Source organism: Pantherophis guttatus, chromosome 8 (genome assembly GCF_059756535.1).
Source record: "Pantherophis guttatus breed Tessera chromosome 8, ASM5975653v1, whole genome shotgun sequence".
Classification (NCBI taxonomy): domain Eukaryota; kingdom Metazoa; phylum Chordata; class Lepidosauria; order Squamata; family Colubridae; genus Pantherophis; species Pantherophis guttatus.
Genome location: NC_142070.1, coordinates 8,345,166 through 8,363,472, shown reverse-complemented (window position 1 = coordinate 8,363,472; position 18,307 = coordinate 8,345,166). Strand labels below are relative to the sequence as shown.

General features: G+C 42.5%; 1 protein-coding gene across 2 annotated transcripts in view; it reads right to left on the bottom strand.

Annotated features, from left to right (window-relative positions):
- SHROOM3 (shroom family member 3) overlaps positions 1-18,307 on the bottom strand; it is a 230,430-nt gene that overhangs the window by 91,706 nt on the left and 120,417 nt on the right. The window lies entirely within an intron of this gene.

The following is an 18,307-nucleotide window of genomic DNA, read 5'->3' as shown; positions in this document are numbered from 1 at the left end:
TTCCAGCAAGCTTAAAATTTTAATGGGTTATTTTATGGGGAAAGGGTTTTAAAATTTAGGGAAGCCAAACTGATTTAATTCTGTTTTAATTCTTTTTAATTTTTACACTGTATGTGTTTTAAATTTTGGCTGTTCACCGCCCTGAGTCCTTCGGGAGAAGGGCGGTATACAAATTTAAATAATAAATAAATAAATAAATTTATTTATAAGTAACCCTTATAACTTAACTGCAGTGATTCACTTAACAATTGTGGCAAGAAAAGTCACAAAAGGGGATTACATGACTCCAGGACACTGCAACCGTCATAAGATATGATGAGACAGTTAACAAACATCTAAATTTTGATCACGTGATCTTGGGGATCCTGCAATGGTCAGAAGTGTTGAAAGCAGTCATAAAGCCGCTGTTTTCAGTGCCATTGTAACTTTGACCGGTCACTAAATGAACTGTTGTAAATCGAAGATTATCTGTACTACGTCGGTCTGGTAATGAACTCAAGATGTATTGGAAGTGGCTAATACACCGAACTACGTATTACTTCCACTACTTTTAGCCACTAAAGTACTTACTTCTGCATTTTTTAATCACTAAATTTCACTAAAATATTGCAGAAAGACACGCTCACACACACACACCAATATCACCAAAATATCTATGCAGTATCCCTTGGAATTTCTTGTACAGTACATTACTACAGTACTTACTACAACAGCACAATAGCTGTAACAAACCTAACTCTGTAAAAAAAAAAATATTTATAATGTCTTGGATTATTTCACTTCCTTGCAAACGAGTAAGTGTGTTCTGATAGACCAAGATTTTGCAAGGGGAAAAATTCACCGGTTCTTTCCGAGCAAGGAGAAAAGAAAAAAAAAACTAGATTTATTTTATGACGTGTGAAATGCAACATTTGAAACGAATGAATTTACTTTCCAGGATGGAAACGGAAAAATGGAAATCTTTAGGTCTCCCCTTTTATTCCAGCCACCGCCGAATGAAACACAGCAGGTCAAATACAACATTGATGATTGGAAATAAAATCCTAACATTGCTCGTAAAAGGTTATGTTGCACTAAAAGGGAAACGACTTCCCAATGTGCTACGCTCCCGAATTCCATTAATAACGAGAGAATTACAAAAAACCAGATCTTTTATATGCTCAAATCATTTTTCTTGTGATAACAAGCAGTAGACGGGGATAACTTTTTCTCTTAAGTGTTCAAGAAAAGTAGGAGAAAGGGCAGGGGTGAAATCCAGCAGGTTCTAACAGGTTCTGGAGAACCGGTAGCGGAAATTTTGAGTAGTTCGGAGAACCAGCAAATACCATCTCTGGCTGGCCCTACAGTGGGGTGGGGATGGAGATTTTGCAATATCCCTCCCCCAGGAGTGGGGAGGGAATGGGTATTTTGCAGTATCCTTCCCCCAGGAGTGGGGAGGGAATGAGGATTTTGCAGACTTCAGAACACATCCTGCGAGCACAGATGGAAAGGATTTGAGAGGTTCCCTAGGGAGAAAAGACTGAGGGGAGACATGAGAGTCATGTCCAGGTACAAAAAGGGACATCTTCACAAGAGCTTTGGTGGCGCAGCAGACTAAAGTGCTGTTAAGTAGCACCAGCTGCCTGCAGTTACTGCAAGTTGAAATCTCACCAGGCTCAAGGTTGACTCAGCCTTCCATCCTTCCGAGGTAGGTAAAATGAGGACCCAGATTGTGGGGGCAATAAGCTGACTTTGTATAAAAAAGAACACCGCTTAGAGGGGGCCGAAAGCCCTACTAAGCAGGTATATACAAAAGTATGAAGGCTATTGCTTAACGTATTGTAAGCCACCCTGAGTCTCCGGAGAAGGGTGGCATAGAAATACGAATAATAAAATAATAAATAAATAAAGTTCATCCTCCATTTGAATTCTTGTCGGGCTGTTTCCATTTGCCGGTGACAAGGCCATTTGCGGTGGCCATGGCTGATATTATTTTTCTCAATCAATAGATCAGCTTCAATTATCAAAATTTCTCTGTTAAGAATCTCGACCCCCAAAGTACCAGACGCGGAGCTAGTATCTTAGTTCTCCTTCCTCTCCAGATCTTTCTGGAAAGAAAAGCCGCCTAACAGTACGATGAAATAATTCATTACAATTCAAGATCCTGGTGGGTTTTTTTTTTATATAAGAGGAGGGCTTTTATATATATATATATATATATTTGCAATTTAAATGCAAGCAAGAGGCTCAGAAGCAGAATGCACGCTATTTGCAGGCCTCGGTTTAGTATGCCTGTCAGTTTCTAAACCTTAGCATTATGCAGTCCTCACCCACCCATAAACATTTAAAAAGCTGGGCCTGACAGACAGCCTCAGAGCCCATAAAAGAGGGCTAGTAATAGATCACAGGAATACAGGTAAGGCCTCGATTTACGACCAAAATTTGAGCCCATTTCTGGCGCTAAGTGAGACAGTTGCTAAAGTCAATTTTTTCCCCCCATTTACGACCTTCCTTGCCACAGTTGTTAAGTGTGACTCACTGCAGTTGGTAAATTAGTAACACGGTTGTTAAGTGAATCCCTATTGACTTTGCTTGCCAGAAGGACGCAAAAGGGGATCACATGACCCGAGGACACCGCAGCGGTCATAAATAGGAGTCAGTTGCCAAGTGTCTGAATTTGGATCACGTGACCGTGGGGAAGCTGCAATGGTCGTAAGTGTGAGAAAAAACCGGTCATATAAGTCACATTTTTCACTGCTGTTGTAGCTTCGAACGGTCACTAAACGAACGGTTGGAAGTCAAGGACTACCTGTAATTAAAATTAATTCAGCATCTTAAGTAGAAATATCTTCTCAGAAAAACCGTAACAATCGTTTCTCGCCCGTTTTCAGTTTGAACACTGTTCTAAGATAACTTTAACGGATAAACAGAGTTGGAAGGAACTTTATAGGTCATCTAATCCAATGATGGCTAACCTATTTGCCGTCGCATGCCAAAAGCGGTGTGTGTGTGGGGGGGTTCACGCGCATTTGCCCTCACCCATAATTCAATGCGCCCTCCCCCCCCACATATGCACCCACATCCTCACCCACATGACCTCCCCGCTTTTGGCACACAATGGCACAGTGGGCCAGGTAGGCCCGTTTTTCGCCCTCCCCAGGCTCCAGAGGCTTTCTAGGAGCCTGGGGAGGGCAAAAACGGCCTCCCCCCCCCGGAGGCCCTCCAGAGGCCAGAAATGGCCCATTTCCCAACTTCCGGTTGACCCGGAAGGCCCCAAAATTAGTTGGCTGGCGTGCGCATGCGCGCTGGAGCTGAGCTAGGAAAACGCTCATGTGCCCACAGATATGGTTCCACGTGCCACCTGTGGCACACGTGCTATAGGTTCGCCATCACGGCCCTATACCATTTTTGACAAATGGCAGTCCAATCTTTGAAAGTCTCAAATCTTAACTTCCCCATGGGGCGCCCTCCAGGGATGTGGGACTGAAACAATTCCAACAATTTTACGTTAGGGAGTTAAAATCCTACCTAATCTGGTTGGGAAAGGTATAGCGATGGAAATGGCTGTGGGGATTTTTACAGGCCGGGCATGCGGTTTGGCCAGGAAGGCAACATTTTGGAAATTTCTGGCCTTGAGCTCTGCAGAATGTTGAGAAACTGAGGAATGTGGAGAAAATCTCAGAAGCTGAGCAGTTGGAGAAAGAGGTGAGCTGATCTTCGGTCCTGAACAGAACAGAATTAATAGAATTGGAAGGGACCTTGTAGGTCATCTAGTCCAACCCCCCACCCAAGCACCGTTTCTGACAGATGGCAGTCCAGTCTCTTCTTGAAAGCTTCCAGTGATGAAGCTCTCACAACCTCTGAAGGCAACTTCTGTTCCCTTGGCTGATTGCTCTCACTGTCAGAAAATTTCTTCTTATTTCTAGCTTGAAAATCTCCTTGATCAGTTTCCATCCATTATTCCTTGTGTGGCCTTCGGGTGCTTTGGAAAATAGCTTGACCCCTTCCTCTCTGTGGCAGCCCCTCAAGTATCGGAGCTGAGATTTAAATTCTCAGATTAATTTCCCAATACGGAGAAGCCCCTCCACAGCTGTTTTAGAACTGGGGTCTCCTTCTAGCATCTTTTGTACAGATTAACGGCCACAAATGAGCCCAAAATTTCAGTTGCTAAGTAAGACATTTGTGAAGTGAGCTTTGCCCCATTTTACAACCTTCCTTGCCACAGTCGGTAAGTGAATCATTGCAGGTGTTAATTTAGTATGACGGTTGTTAAGTGAATCTGGCTTCCCCGTGGACTTTGCTCGTCGGACGGTCGCGAAAGGCGATCCCATGATGGCGGGACACTGCAGCCGTCATAAGTACGAGTCCAGATACCAAACAAGAAGAATATTATATAGCAAAGAAGATAGAAAGGAGAAGGGAGGAGAGGGTAGGAAGAGGAGAGGGAGCGAGAGGAAAGGAAGAAAAGGAAAAGGAGAGGAAGGAAGGGAAGGGGATAGGCCTAGGAGAGAAGGTGAGAAGGGGGAAAGAAGAGAGGAGTGGGGGAAAGGAAAGGGAGGAAGGATGAGGAAGGAGAGGAGGAAGGAGAAAGTAGAGGAGAGGAGGCTGGGAAGGAAAAGAAAGAAGAAGAAGGTTTGTTGCGAAAAGAGGGAAGAAAAGATAGAAGAGCAACTCCGAATGTAATTAAAATATCTTTATTTTAATGCTTTCTTTAAGGAAAAAATATATTTGTATGATTAATTATGTATAAGAAAATGTACATTTTATATTATGTGTATAAAAAATGAAACTGAAAAAACTTCTCAAAAAATAAAAAAAAGTACGAGTCCGTTGCCAAACGTCTTAATTTCGATGGAGATGCTGCAATGGACGTAAGCATGAAAAACGGTCGCCAGTCCCTTTTTTTCCAGTGCCGTTGTAACTTTGAACGGTCACTAAGCGAGCTGTTTAGGACTACCTGCATTGCAGGGACCAAAATTGGATGCATTATTCCAAATGGGGTGTTTTGTTCCCCGCTGAAACACAGAGTGTTTTTCAGCCTCGGGGTGTGAACATACCTGAAACCTGAGGGAAAATGTCGCTCAGACACGAGGAAAAGGAACCTGGGCATTTTAAAATGAGCTTCCCAGTTGAGCCAAGTAGGTTACACAGTGGAATTACTAATAGTTTGCACTGTGAAATTGGCGGATTGCCTTTGCTGGCAGGCCTCAGAAATCCGTCTCTTCCCAGCTCTGAAATTAGCCTCAAGAATGTGCCAAAAACCAGAGATTTTTCTACCTCTCCTTGGTAATTTAGGAGAGTTTGGCTCCGTTTCGGATGCAAGATGCTGGTGGTTAGAGTGCAGTATTGCCGAACGCCAGCAGTTTGATCCTGACCGGCTCAAGGTTGACTCAGCCTTCCATCCTTCCGAGGTCGGTGAAATGAGGACCCAAATTGTTGGGGGCAAGAGGCTGACTCTGTAAACCGCTTAGAGAGGCTCTAGAGCTCTGTAAAGCGGTATATAAGTCTAAGTGCTATTGCTGTTATCTGTAGAGTTACTTAGGAGCAGTGGTTAGATTGCAGTATTGCAGGCTAATTCTGCCGACCGCCAGCAATTCAATCCTGACCGGCTCAAGGGTGACTCAGCCTTCCATCCTTCCGAGGTCAGTAAAATGAGGACCCAGATTGTTGGAGGCAATGTGCTGACTCTGTAAACCGCTTAGAGAGGGCTGTAAAGCACTGTGAAGCGGTATATAAGTCTACTGCTGTTTGGACAATTGTGATGAGGTTCCAAAATGGAAATAGCTCTATCAAATCTTCGCAGCTTAAGTATCTGTCGTCTTACCACAGTTCATTTAGTGACCGTACAAAGTTGCAGCAGCAATGATTCATTTAACAACCTTGGCAAGAAAGTCGTAAAATGGAGCAAAACTCACTTAACAAATGTCTCACTTAGCAGCCTAAGTTTTGGGCTCAATTGTCATAGGTCGAGGACTACCAGTAGTTCGGATTCCATGTTTTGCAAGCAGACTTTTGTGGTTTTCTGGAAGTTCAGCTGTGAAGCTCGGCAAAGTTTCTTAATCAACCAATTTCAGGTAGTCCTCGACTTACAACAATTCGTTTAGTGACCGTTCAAAATCACGACAGCGGCAAAAAAAGCGACGTGTGATATTTTTCACAAGTTTAAGATGGTTGCCGCATCCCCGCAGTCACGCGATGAAAATTCAGGTGCTTGGCAACTGACTCATATTTATGACGGTTGCAGTGTCCTGGAGTCATGCGATAGTTCAGATTCCGTATTTCGTGAGCAGATCTTTGTGGATTCGGGGATGTTCAGCAGTGAAACTTGGCAAAGCTGATTAATCAATCAATTGCTCTATTTCCAGGCTTCTCTCTAAGGATATCAAGCTGTTGCCTGTGATACAATCTGTTGTTTTATTCTTAGCTCTGTAGCTCGCCAAATATTCTCAGTAACTGAGCTGGGATTTGGATTTTTGGTCTCCGAATCAGAAGTGGTATTCAGCCGGTTCGTACTGGTTCGGGCGAACCAATAGCAGAGATCGCGAGTGCCCCCCCCCCTCCCCGGCTCTATGCCATCCTATTTAGGCATGGTTTTGAGGTCGGGTGCAGGCACTGAAGATGCGTGTGCAGGCAAAGCACATGCATAGAAAGCTGGGTGCACGCATGGAAGATGCGCGAAGCGAGCGTGCGCGCGGCGAACCGGTAGCAACAAAATGTGAAACCCACCGTGGCTCCCAATATATGTCCAGTTCTCAGCCCTCCCCAAACTGAGACGTATTGGATTGCAAGATCACGTAGTCCTCAATTTACGACCAATCGTTTAGCAACCATTCAGGGTTATGACAGACCTCCATGAGGGTACTTAGACCTGGATTTCAAGTTCTGACACCTGGGAGCCGTCCCGTGGTCATGTGATCTCCCTTCAGGTAGCCAGGAACCGGGCTGCATTTATGGTGGTTTGTGTCAGGCTCAAGTAGCCAGGAGCAGGAGTTGTGTTCAAAGCATTAAAGCATTTATTACATGCTACCTATAGACGAGAATATATCTATCAAGCCAAATTGGTGCTAGGTAAGGATCAATGGAATTCACAGGGGGCTGGACTTAAGCCCAGTGATGGGATTCAAATAATTTAACAACCAGTTCTCTGCCCTAATGACCAGCTGGGTAGGCGTGGCTGGGTGGTCATGTTACCGTGTGGGCGTAGCCAACTCAACGTCACTCACGTCGATAGGCGCTTCGCCTTAGCTGTTACAATGTAATAAGGATTAACCAGAGAGGCAGTTTCTGTAAGCAGGGCAATAAAGATTAGGCTAGAAACACCACCAGAATGTTTCCTTCCTGCCTTCCTTACAGGATTAGCCCTGTAAAGTGGGGAAAAAAACAAAATAAGATTTCTTCCAACAACTGGTTCTCCGAACTGCTTAGAAAGTTAACAACCGGTTCTCCCGAATAGGTGCGAACTGGCTGAATCCCACCATTGCTTAAGCCTCTTGTGGCTGCGTAAGGATGCCACACCAATGATGCATTTGACCCCACCTTCTGTCTCGGCCTGCTTATCTCTTACAGTTTGCGTCGTCCTGTGATTTCATGACTGCATTTCACAACAATTTTGCTGAAAGCAGAATAATACAGAATAATAGAATGACAGAGTAGGAAGGGATCTTGAAGGTCTTCTAGTCCAACCCTCTGTTCAGGCAGGAGACCCTATACCATTTCAGTCAAATGGCTGTCCAATCTCTTCTTAAAAACTTCTGGTGTTGGAGCACTGCATTACTATTATTCTTCTCATCCTTCCTATTACCTATCTCCTCCCACTTACGACTATAACCATGTTGCTTGTATTTTTACGATTTATATTGTTCTGTTTGTTTCCTAGTATGATTTGATTACTTATTAGTAACCTATGACTATCACTCACTAAGTGTTGTATCTTATGAATGTATTTTTTTCTTTTTTTTCCTTTTACGTACACTGAGAGCATATGCACCAGGGGTGGGTTCTAAATTTTTTTACTACCGGTTCTGTGGGCGTGGCTTATTTTGGGGGTGTGGCTTGGAGGTCATGTGACTAGGTGGGCGTGGCTAGCTGGTCAGAGTCGTTTCTGGAAGGTCCTCGCACTTACGACCAGTCCTCGCACTTACGACCCGACTCATTTGTTTGCTTTTAACACTGATCAGCTGTAGGACGGCCCTTTGAAGCCCCACGGCAAGAGTTAAACAGTTTTTTTCCCTCTAGTCATCAGTTGGGACTCAGGAGGCAGCAATAGATTGGGGGTGGGACCAAATAAAAGGTAAGAATAACGTGGGGGGGTGGGGGTGGGGAGAACCGGTTCGGTGATGTCATATCGTCACCACTACCAGCTCAGCCAAACCGGACCGAACCAGGAGGAACCCACCACTGATATGCAGCAAAGACAAATTCCTTGTGTGTCCAATCACACTTGGCCAATAAAGAATTCTATTCTGCTCTATTCTATTCACAGCTTCTGGAGGCAAGTTGTTCCACTGATTAATTGTTCTAACTGTCAGAAAATTTCTCCTTAGTTCTAGGTTGCATCTCTCCTTGATTAATTTCCATTTATCATCTTGTGGTGAGATGGGCGGTGAATAAATTTAATAAACAAACAAACAAATAACGCGAAGTGTTAATTCCACTTTATAATGCCTTGGTAAGGCCACACTTGGAATACTGCATTCAATTTTGGTGGCCACGATGTTAAAAAAAAAATGTGGAGACTCTAGAAAGAGTGCAGAGAAGAGCAACAAAGATGATTAGGGGACTGGAGGCTAAAACATATGAGGAACGGTTGCAGGAACTGGTATGTCTAGTGTAATGAAAAGAAGGACTAGGGGAGACATGATAGCAGCCTTCCAATATCTCAGGGGCTGCTACAAAGAAGAGGGAGTCAAGCTGTTCTCCAAAGTACCTGAGGGCAGGACAAGAAGCAATGGGTGGAAACTAATCAAGGAGAGAAGCAACTTAGAACTAAGGAGAAATTTCCTGACAGTTAGAACAATTAATCAGGGGAACAACTTGCCTCCAGAAGTTGTGGATGCTCCAACACTGGAAGTTTTTAAGAAGAGATTGGACAACCATTTGTCTGAAGTGGTATAAGGTTTCCTGTCTAAGCAGGGGGTTGGACTAGAAGACCTCCAAGGTCCCTTCCAACTCTGTTACTCTATAATTCTATGAAATAAATAAATATACTTTTGGGTTTGTTTTTTTTTATTTTAAATTTGATTTATATGCCGCCCTTCTCCGGAGACTCAGGGCGGCTTACAATGCGTTGAGCAATAGCCTTCATACTTTTGTATATTTATACAAAGTCAGCTTATTGCCCCCACAAACTGGGTCCTCAATTTACCCACCTTAGAAAGGATGGAAGGCTGAGTCGACCTTGAGCCTGGTAAGAATTGAACTCGCAGTAATTGCAGGCAGCTGGATGTTAAATGCTGCCTTAGGAGGCATTAGCATCCTACGCCACTCAGGCTCCTAGATTAGATTAAAGTTGTAATTCACCACATTTAGTGATGTTTTTTGCTACATCAACATCTTAGTTTTAAATTTAATAGGGGTTTTCTCTCTCTCTCTCTTTTTGTGGTAATAACATAACCAGCTACTTTGACTTATAGTTTTAAAGCATGATGCCTTTTTAGCCAGATCAGGAAAAAAACAACAACCCCAAATCACCTAATCTTTGCAGTAATTAGTACTTCGGCCTATAATTTCCTCCTTTGAAAATACGTGGAAAAAATATGCCTTGATAGAATCTCCGAAGAGTTTTTGACGATGAAGAAACTCAAGCTTTCTTTTGCCCTTATGGCTCCTTTGGTATGTTTGCTTGAAGTCAACTTACAAGCCGAGTGACTTACGGTGCAGAAGTACTTATCTACGCCCTTGAAGCCAGATAATACAAAAATAATTTCGCTAGAGGTGCTTTGCATAGCTGACTCATAATAACCTACATATCGACGGGTTGGAAACCACTTTTGCACCCCAAACACAAGACTGACGATTCATTTCTGGCCAGGCTTGCTCTGCTGTTAACTCAGCCTTGAGACTCTGATGACGGATCTCGGCTCCGCGTGAAAAGAATGTGGGCGATGCGGGCAAAAGGTTAGCATGTCTGGTTAAGGATGGGCAAGATTCAAAACTCCAGGGAATTGATCCAGAGAGAAAGAGCTACGTTCCCTTCGCTTGTACGGCTTTGGGTCAACAAACCACTTCCTTTTTTTTCCTGTTCCATGTTTCTGGAAAATTATTTATAGAATAGAATAGAATAGAATAGAATAGAATAGAATAGAATAGAATAGAATAGAATAGAATAGAATAGAATAGAATAGAATAGAAAATATGGAATGGAATGGAATGGAATAGAATAGAATAGAATAGAAAAAATGGAATGGAATGGAATGGAATAGAATAGAAATAGAATAGAATAGAATAGAATAGAATAGAATAGAATAGAATAGAATAGAATAGAATAGAAAATATGGAATGGAATGGAATGGAATGGAATGGAATGGAATAGAATAGAATAGAATAGAATAGAAAATATGGAATGGAATGGAATGGAATGGAATGGAATGGAATGGAATGGAATAGAATAGAATAGAATAGAATAGAAAATATGGAATGGAATGGAATGGAATGGAATGGAATGGAATGGAATGGAATAGAATAGAATAGAATAGAATAGAAAATATGGAATGGAATGGAATGGAATGGAATGGAATGGAATGGAATAGAATAGAATAGAATAGAATAGAAAGTATGGAATGGAATGGAATGGAATGGAATGGAATAGAATAGAATAGAATAGAATAGAATAGAATAGAATAGAATAGAATAGAATAGAATAGAATAGAACAGAAAAAATGGAATGGAATAGAAAATAGAATAGAATAGAATAGAATAGAACAGAAAAAATGGAATAGACTATACTAGACTTGACTAGACTAGACTAGAACAGAACAGAACAGAACAGAATAGAATAGGACCTTGGAGGTCTTCTAGTCCAACTCCCTGCTTAGGCACGAAACCCTACACCACTTCAGACAAATGGTTATCCAACCTCTTCTTAAAAACATCTTCTTAAGAACATTTTATTTCTTTATAAAATGTATTGGCCTCCCATCAAAGTCACAACGGCACCGGAAAAAGTTGACTCACAACCGTTTTTCACACTTACAGCATCCCCACAGATGCTCACAGTTGCGGCATCCCCACGGTCACGTGAACAAAATTCAGATGTTTGGCAACCGACTCATACTTACGACGGTGGCAGGGTCCCAGGGCTCATGGGATCCCTCTTTTGCAAACTTCTGACAAGCAAAATCAATGGGGAAGCCAGATTTACTTAACACACGTGTTGCTAACTTAACAGCTGCGGTGATTCACTTAACAACAGTGGCAAGAAAGGTCGTAAAAAGGGGGGCAAAATTGACTTAACAAATGTCTTGCCTAGCAAGAGGAATTTTGGGGCAACACCCCCCCCCAAATCATATGATCACATTTCAGGAGCTTGGTAACCTATTTAACATTTTAAACTGGTTGACAGTGCTCTATGACCATGCGTCTTCCTTCCCTCCTTCCTTCCTTCCTTCCTTCCTTTTCTTTCACCCTCCCTCCCATCTTCCTTCCTTCCTTCTTTTTCTTCCACCCTCCCTCCCATCCATGCATCTTCCTTCCTTCCTTCCTTCCTTCCTTCCTTCCTTCCTTCCTTCCTTCCTTCCTTCCTTTTCTTCCACCCATCCACCCATCTTCCTTCCTTCCTTCTTTTTCTTCCACCCTCCCTCCCATCCATGCACCTTCCTTCCTTCCTTCCTTCCTTCCTTCCTTCCTTCCTTCCTTCCTTCCTTCCTTCCTTCCTTCCTTCCTTCCTTCCTTCCTTTTCTTCCACCCTCCCTCCCATCTATGCATCTTCCTTCCCTCCTTCCTTCCTTCCTTCCTTCCTTCCTTCCTTCCTTCCCTCCCTCCCTCCCTCCCTCCCTCCCTCCCTCCCTCCCTCCCTCCCTCTTTCTTCCCTGTTTATCTATGCACACACTACTCTGGAAGGCCCCTACAATGCGGAGTCAACAAACTCATGACTCATGCAAAAGGTTTATCAGTGTAAACCGCCAATCCCAACAAGCTGCCCATAGAAAGGAAGGCAGAGGCGGGAGGGGCGACGTATGCGCCAGCTGCAAGCACCGTCCAGCCAGAATGCCAGGCCATCATGGTCTGAAGGCCTAAAGGGACGGGGAAAGGCCTGAAATCCAGCAAAGGCCTTTTTCTTAATCTGCCTTTGGTTTCAACCAGTTCCCTCACGGGGGAATCAAGCCGCTTAAAGCCTCAGCGTAAAAGAGCCCTTAGAACAGTGTTTCTCAACCTTGGAAGCGTGAAGATGGGTGGACTTCAACTCCCAGAATCCCCCAGCCAGCAGCGCTGGCTGGGGGATTCTGGGAGTTGAAGTCCACCCATCTTCACGCTTCCAAGGTTGAGAAACACTGCCTTAGAACAAACCAGGCTTAAGGACAGAATCGGTTACAGTCAGGTAGTCCTCAATTTACAACCATTCATTTAGTGACCTAAGTTACAACAGCACTGAAAAAAAAATGACCTATGGCCATTTTTCACACTTTTGCAGCATCCCCATGGTTATGTGATCAAAATTGGGACGCTTGACAACTGATTCATATTTATGACGGTTGCAGTATCCCGGGTTCACATGCAGAGGTGGGTTTCAGCAGGTTTTGACCAGTTCTGGAGAACCGGTAGCGGAAATTTTGAGTAGTTCGGAGAACTGGTAGTAAAAATTCTGACTGGCCCTACCCCCATCTATTCTCTGCCTCCCAAGTCCCAGCTGATCAGAAGGAAATGGGGATTTTGTAGTATCCTTCCCCTGGATTGGGGTGGGAATGGAGATTTTACAGTATCCTTCCCCTGCCACGCCCACCAAGCCATGCTACGCCCACAGAACCGTTAGTAAAAAAATTTGAAACCCACTATTGGTCATATGATCCCTTTTTGTGACCTTCTGTCAAGCCAGATTCAAAGAACAACCGTGTTACTAACTTAGCAACTGCAGTGATTCACTTAACAACGGTGGCAAGAAAGGTCGTAAAACGGGACAAAACTCATTAACAACTGTCTTGCTTAGCAGTGGAAATTTGGGGCTCAACTGTGGTCGTAAGTCGAGGACTACCTGTATTCTATATTTCATCAACCAAATCTTTCTCTTGATCCATTAAGTGATTGTTACTATTTAATTGATTGTTTGATTAATTAATTGATCGATCGAGTGTAACGCGGTGGCTCAGTGGATAAGATGGTGAACTTGTCGATCGAAAGGTCGGCAGTTCAGCGGTTCGAATCCCTAGTGCCGCGTAACGGGGTGAGCTCCTGCTACTTGTCCCAGCTTCTGCCAACCTAGCAGTTCGAAAGCACATAAAAAATGCAAGTAGAAAAATAGGGACCACCTTTGGTGGGAAGGTAACAGCGTTCCGTGTGCCTTTGGTGTTGAGTCATGCCGGCCACATGACCACGGAGACGTCTTCGGACAGCGCTGGCTCTTTGGCTTTGAAACAGAGATGAGCACCGCCCCCTAGAGTCGGGAACAACTAGCACCTATGTGCAAGGGGAACCTTTACCTTTACTTATAAATCTACATCTAAATTTGTCTGAACAACCACAATTTGAGTATTCCAATACAAAATCGTAGCCCTGGCTGAGAAGTTCAGCTTTTCAAACTTTACAGGGTTATCTTAACTTTACAGGGAAGAAAATGAAGTTCGAGAGAGACAAACCACAGAATATATTCATTTCGACTTGCAACCTTATTCACGCTTGTTAAAAATCAATGTTTTTCAACCTTGGCAAACTTGAAGATGTGTGGATTTCAACTCCCAGAATTCATGCTGGCTGGGGGAATTCTGGGACCTGAAGTCCACATATCTTAAAGTTGCCAAGTTTGAAAAATATTGTGTTAAACTAAAAGCAGTGCCCAGAATTCATATTGGCTGGGGAATTCTGGGAGCTGAAGTTCACACATCTTGACAGATTCTAAGTTTGAAAAACATTGTGTTAAAGGAATAGCAGTCCCCAGAATTCATACTGGCTGGGGAATTTTGGGAGTTGAAGTCTACACATCTTGACAAGTTTGAAAAATATTGTGCCAAACGAATAGCAACCCACTTCAGTTGATCAAGAAATGCTTGTCTTATTTGTCTTCTAGCCACCTCATCCTCAAATTATGGAATTTGGGGATGGGCCTTGATTGAAAACCAGATTCTCTCTCTTCGCCAATTCTGCAGTCTTCTGCTAAACTCACTGACAAAGCCTTATAGTCAAAGTTAATTAAATGAATAAGTGCTGATTATTACGCTGACATCATTTTTTTTTATTAGCTGAACTATCTTTCAACAGTAACAAACAAGGCCTCTCCCACTGTAGCTCTTCTGGGTGTGAATGAGCTAAGCTGTTGGATATCAGCCTATCCTATATCTGTTAAATTTGGCCAAGATAAAAGAGCCACGATTGGAAGGAAAAACATTCCCACACACTGTGGCTACCCCTTGCAAGCAGAAATGTTGTGCATCTGAATGAGATTAATCTGAATAAACAAAGGCAGGTTTTATTCAGCCTTACATCCCGATCATGGGGGAAAAAACATTTTTATATTACATAATTCTATACGTTCAAGTCCCTACATTGGCCTCTTTAGAAATAGTACATAAACTGTTTCAACTCCTACCCTCAAAACGACGCTATAGGGCACTGCACACCAGAACAACTAGACACAAGGACAGTTTTTTTTCCCCAAACGCCATCACTCTGCTAAACAAATAATTCCCTCAACACTGTCAAACTATTTACTAAGTCTGCACTACTATTAATCTTCTCATCGTTCCCATCACCCATCTCCTCCCACTTATGACTGTATGACTGTAACTTAGTTGCTTGTATCCTTACGATTTATGTTGATATTGTTTCCTGATTGTTTATTTGTACCCTATGACTATCATTAAGTGTTGTACTTTATGATTCTTGATGAACGTATCTTTTCTTTTATGTACACCGAGAGCATATGCACCAAGACAAATTCCTTGTATGCCCAATCACAGTTGGCCAATAAAAAATTCTATTCTATTCTATTCTATTCTATTCTATTCTATTCTATTCTATTCTATTCTATTCTATTCTATTCTATTCTATTCTATTCTATTCTACTCTATTCTACTCTACTCCACTCCACTCCACTCCACTCCCCTCCCCTCCATATATTCTATTCTATTCTATTCTATTCTATTCTATTCTATTCTACTCTACTCTACTCTACTCTACTCTACTCTACTCTACTCTACTCTACTCTACTCTACTCTACTCTACTCTACTCTACTCCACTCCACTCCACTCCACTCCACTCCCCTCCATATATTCTATTCTATTCTATTCTATTCTATTCTATTCTATTCTATTCTATTCTATTCTATTCTATTCTATTCTATTCTATTCTATTCTATTCTACTAAAATTCTCATTCCGTTTATCTATATGTCTCTTTAGCTCAAGTACAGCACAGATAGTCCTTGGCTTACAACAGCTCGCTTAGTGACCGTTCAAAGTTACAAAGGCACTGGAAAAAATGGACTTACGACTGTTTTTCATACTTACGATCATTGCAGCATCCCCATGGTCATGTGATTTACATTCAGATGCATGCGTGACAACTGACTCACATTTATGACGGTTGCAGTGTCCCGGGGTCACGTGATCCCTTTTTGCGACCTTCTGACAAGCAAAGTCAACGGGGAAGCCAGATTCGCTTAACAACGGTGTTACTAGTTTAACAACTGCGGTGATTCACTTAACAACTGTGGCAAGAAAAGTCGTACAATGGGGCAAAGCTCAGTTAACAAATTTCTCACTTAGCAACATAAATGTTGGGCTCAATTGTGGTCGTACATTGAGGACAACCTGTATACCACAAGAATTGTTTGAATCAAAGTACAGATAGTCCTTGACTTATGACGGGCTGCTTAACAACTGTTTGAAGTTACAACAGACTCAAAGAAAAGTTATTTATGAACAGAGGTGCTATTCAGCAGGTACTGACCAGTTCTGCAGAACTGTTAGCGGAAATTTTGAGTAGTTCGGAGAACCGGTAAATACCACTTCTGACTGGCCCCGCCCCCATCTATTCTCTGCCTCCTGAGTCCCAGCTGATCGGGAGGAAATGAGGATTTTGTAGTAACCTTCCCCTGGAGTGGGGTGGAAATGGAGATTTTACAGTATCCTTCCCCTGCCACACCCACCAAGCCACGCCCACAGAACCGGTAGCAAAAATTTTTGAATCCCACCACTGCTTACCCATCCTCAAGTTATGACTGCCGCACCACTCCTATTGTCACACGTTCACATGTTGTTGCATATTCAGACCAGTTTTATTTGCAAAGCTGTATCTCCACAGGAAATAACTCTTAATGAGTTTAAATCTCTAGATCCAGATGTATGGCATCGAAGGGCCCTAAAGGGATTGGCTGGTGGCCTATATGGATTTTCAGGTAGTCCTCGACTTGCAACTATTCATTTAGTGAATGTTCAAAATTACAACGGCACTGAAAAAAGGGACATGACCATTTTTCACACAACCATTGTGGCATCCCCGTGTTCACATTATCAAAATTTGGACACTTTGCAACTGGTTCATATTTATGACAGTTGCAGTGTCCTGCAGTCATGTGATCCCTTTCGCGCCCTGACAAGCAAAGCCAATGGGAAAATCAAATTCACTTAACAACCGTATTACTAACTTAACACCTGCAGAAGATAGAAGATAGATAGATAGAAGATAGAATTCTTTATTGGCCAAGTGGGATTGTACACACAAGGAATTTGTCTTTGGTGCATAAGCTCTCAGTGTACATAAAAAGACAAGATACATTCGTCAAGAATCATAAGGTACAACACTTAATTATAGTCACAGGGTACAAATAAGCAATCAAATCATACTAGGAAATAATATCAATATAAATCGTAAGGATACAGCAACAAGTTACAGTCATACAGTCATAAGTGGGAGAAGATGGGTGATGGGAAACGAGAAGATTAATAGTAGTGCAGACTTAGTAAATAGTTTGACAGTGTTGAGGGAATTATTTGTTTATCAGAGTGATGGCATTTGGGGAAAAACTGTTCTTGTGTCTAGTTGTTCTGGTGTGCAGTGCTCTATAGCGTCATTTTGAGGGTAGGAGCTGAAACAGTTTATGTCCAGGATGCGAGGAGTCTGTAGATATTTTCACGGCCCTCTTGTTAAATGATTCACTTAACAACAGTGGCAAGGAAGGTTGTAAAATGGGAAGGAAAAAAAATCACATTTTGCTCAGCAACATAAATTTTGGGCTCAATAAATTGTGGATGTAAGTCGAGGATTACCTGTACAATCTTTTTGAGAAATCTTGGGAAATTAGCAAGGTGCCAGATTTACAAGAGCTTAAACTTGTCTCAATTTTCTTGAAAGATGGAAGGAAAGATCTTGGGAAACTCTGGCAAGATTTAAAAAGAAGATCAGGAAGAGACCGGTTTGTAAGCATCTTGACAACAAGGACATAATGAAGAGAGATCTCCATGGATTTGTGTAGAACGAGCCTTACCCAATCCAGCTTTTATCTCATCTTTAAATTGGTTAATTTCCTAAATGGATGATGGAAATGCTGTAAGCATAATGTATCTTGAATTCTGCAAAGCACTCCGAAATATTCTGATTAGCAAGCGAGTTAGGTGTGGGTGGCGGCATGATACGATAATTAGCGCATAGCTACTTCAAGAAAATGTCTTGGAGAAGGTTCAACCACAATTCCTTAGAAGACGGAAATCACATTGCGAACGAGAGCACTGCTTGGAAATCAGAAATTAAAGGCAGAGGATGGGAGATATTTGGCTTGTAAACAGATCTTGGAACAATAGCAGATTATGAACTGGATATGAGTTAGCAGGATGATGGGACCGAAATTTTTTTAATTGCAGTTGTAGATTGCAATTGTTAAGGGAAGGGCAGCTTCTAATCTAAAGCGCAAGAAGTGATTGTTCCATTTTGCCTTCAGACCCCACCTTAAATATTGTATCCAATTCTAGGATACCGTGCTTTGAGAAGTAGAGATAGTCCTTGATTTAGAACAATTCATTTAGTGACTGTTCGAAGTTACGGCAGTACTGGAAAAAGTGACTTATGACCGTTTTTCAGACTTACGACCTTTGCAGCATCCCCAGGGACACGTGATCAAAATTCAGACACTTGACCACCGATTCGTATTTATGACGGTTGCAGGGTCCCAGGGTTATGGGATCCC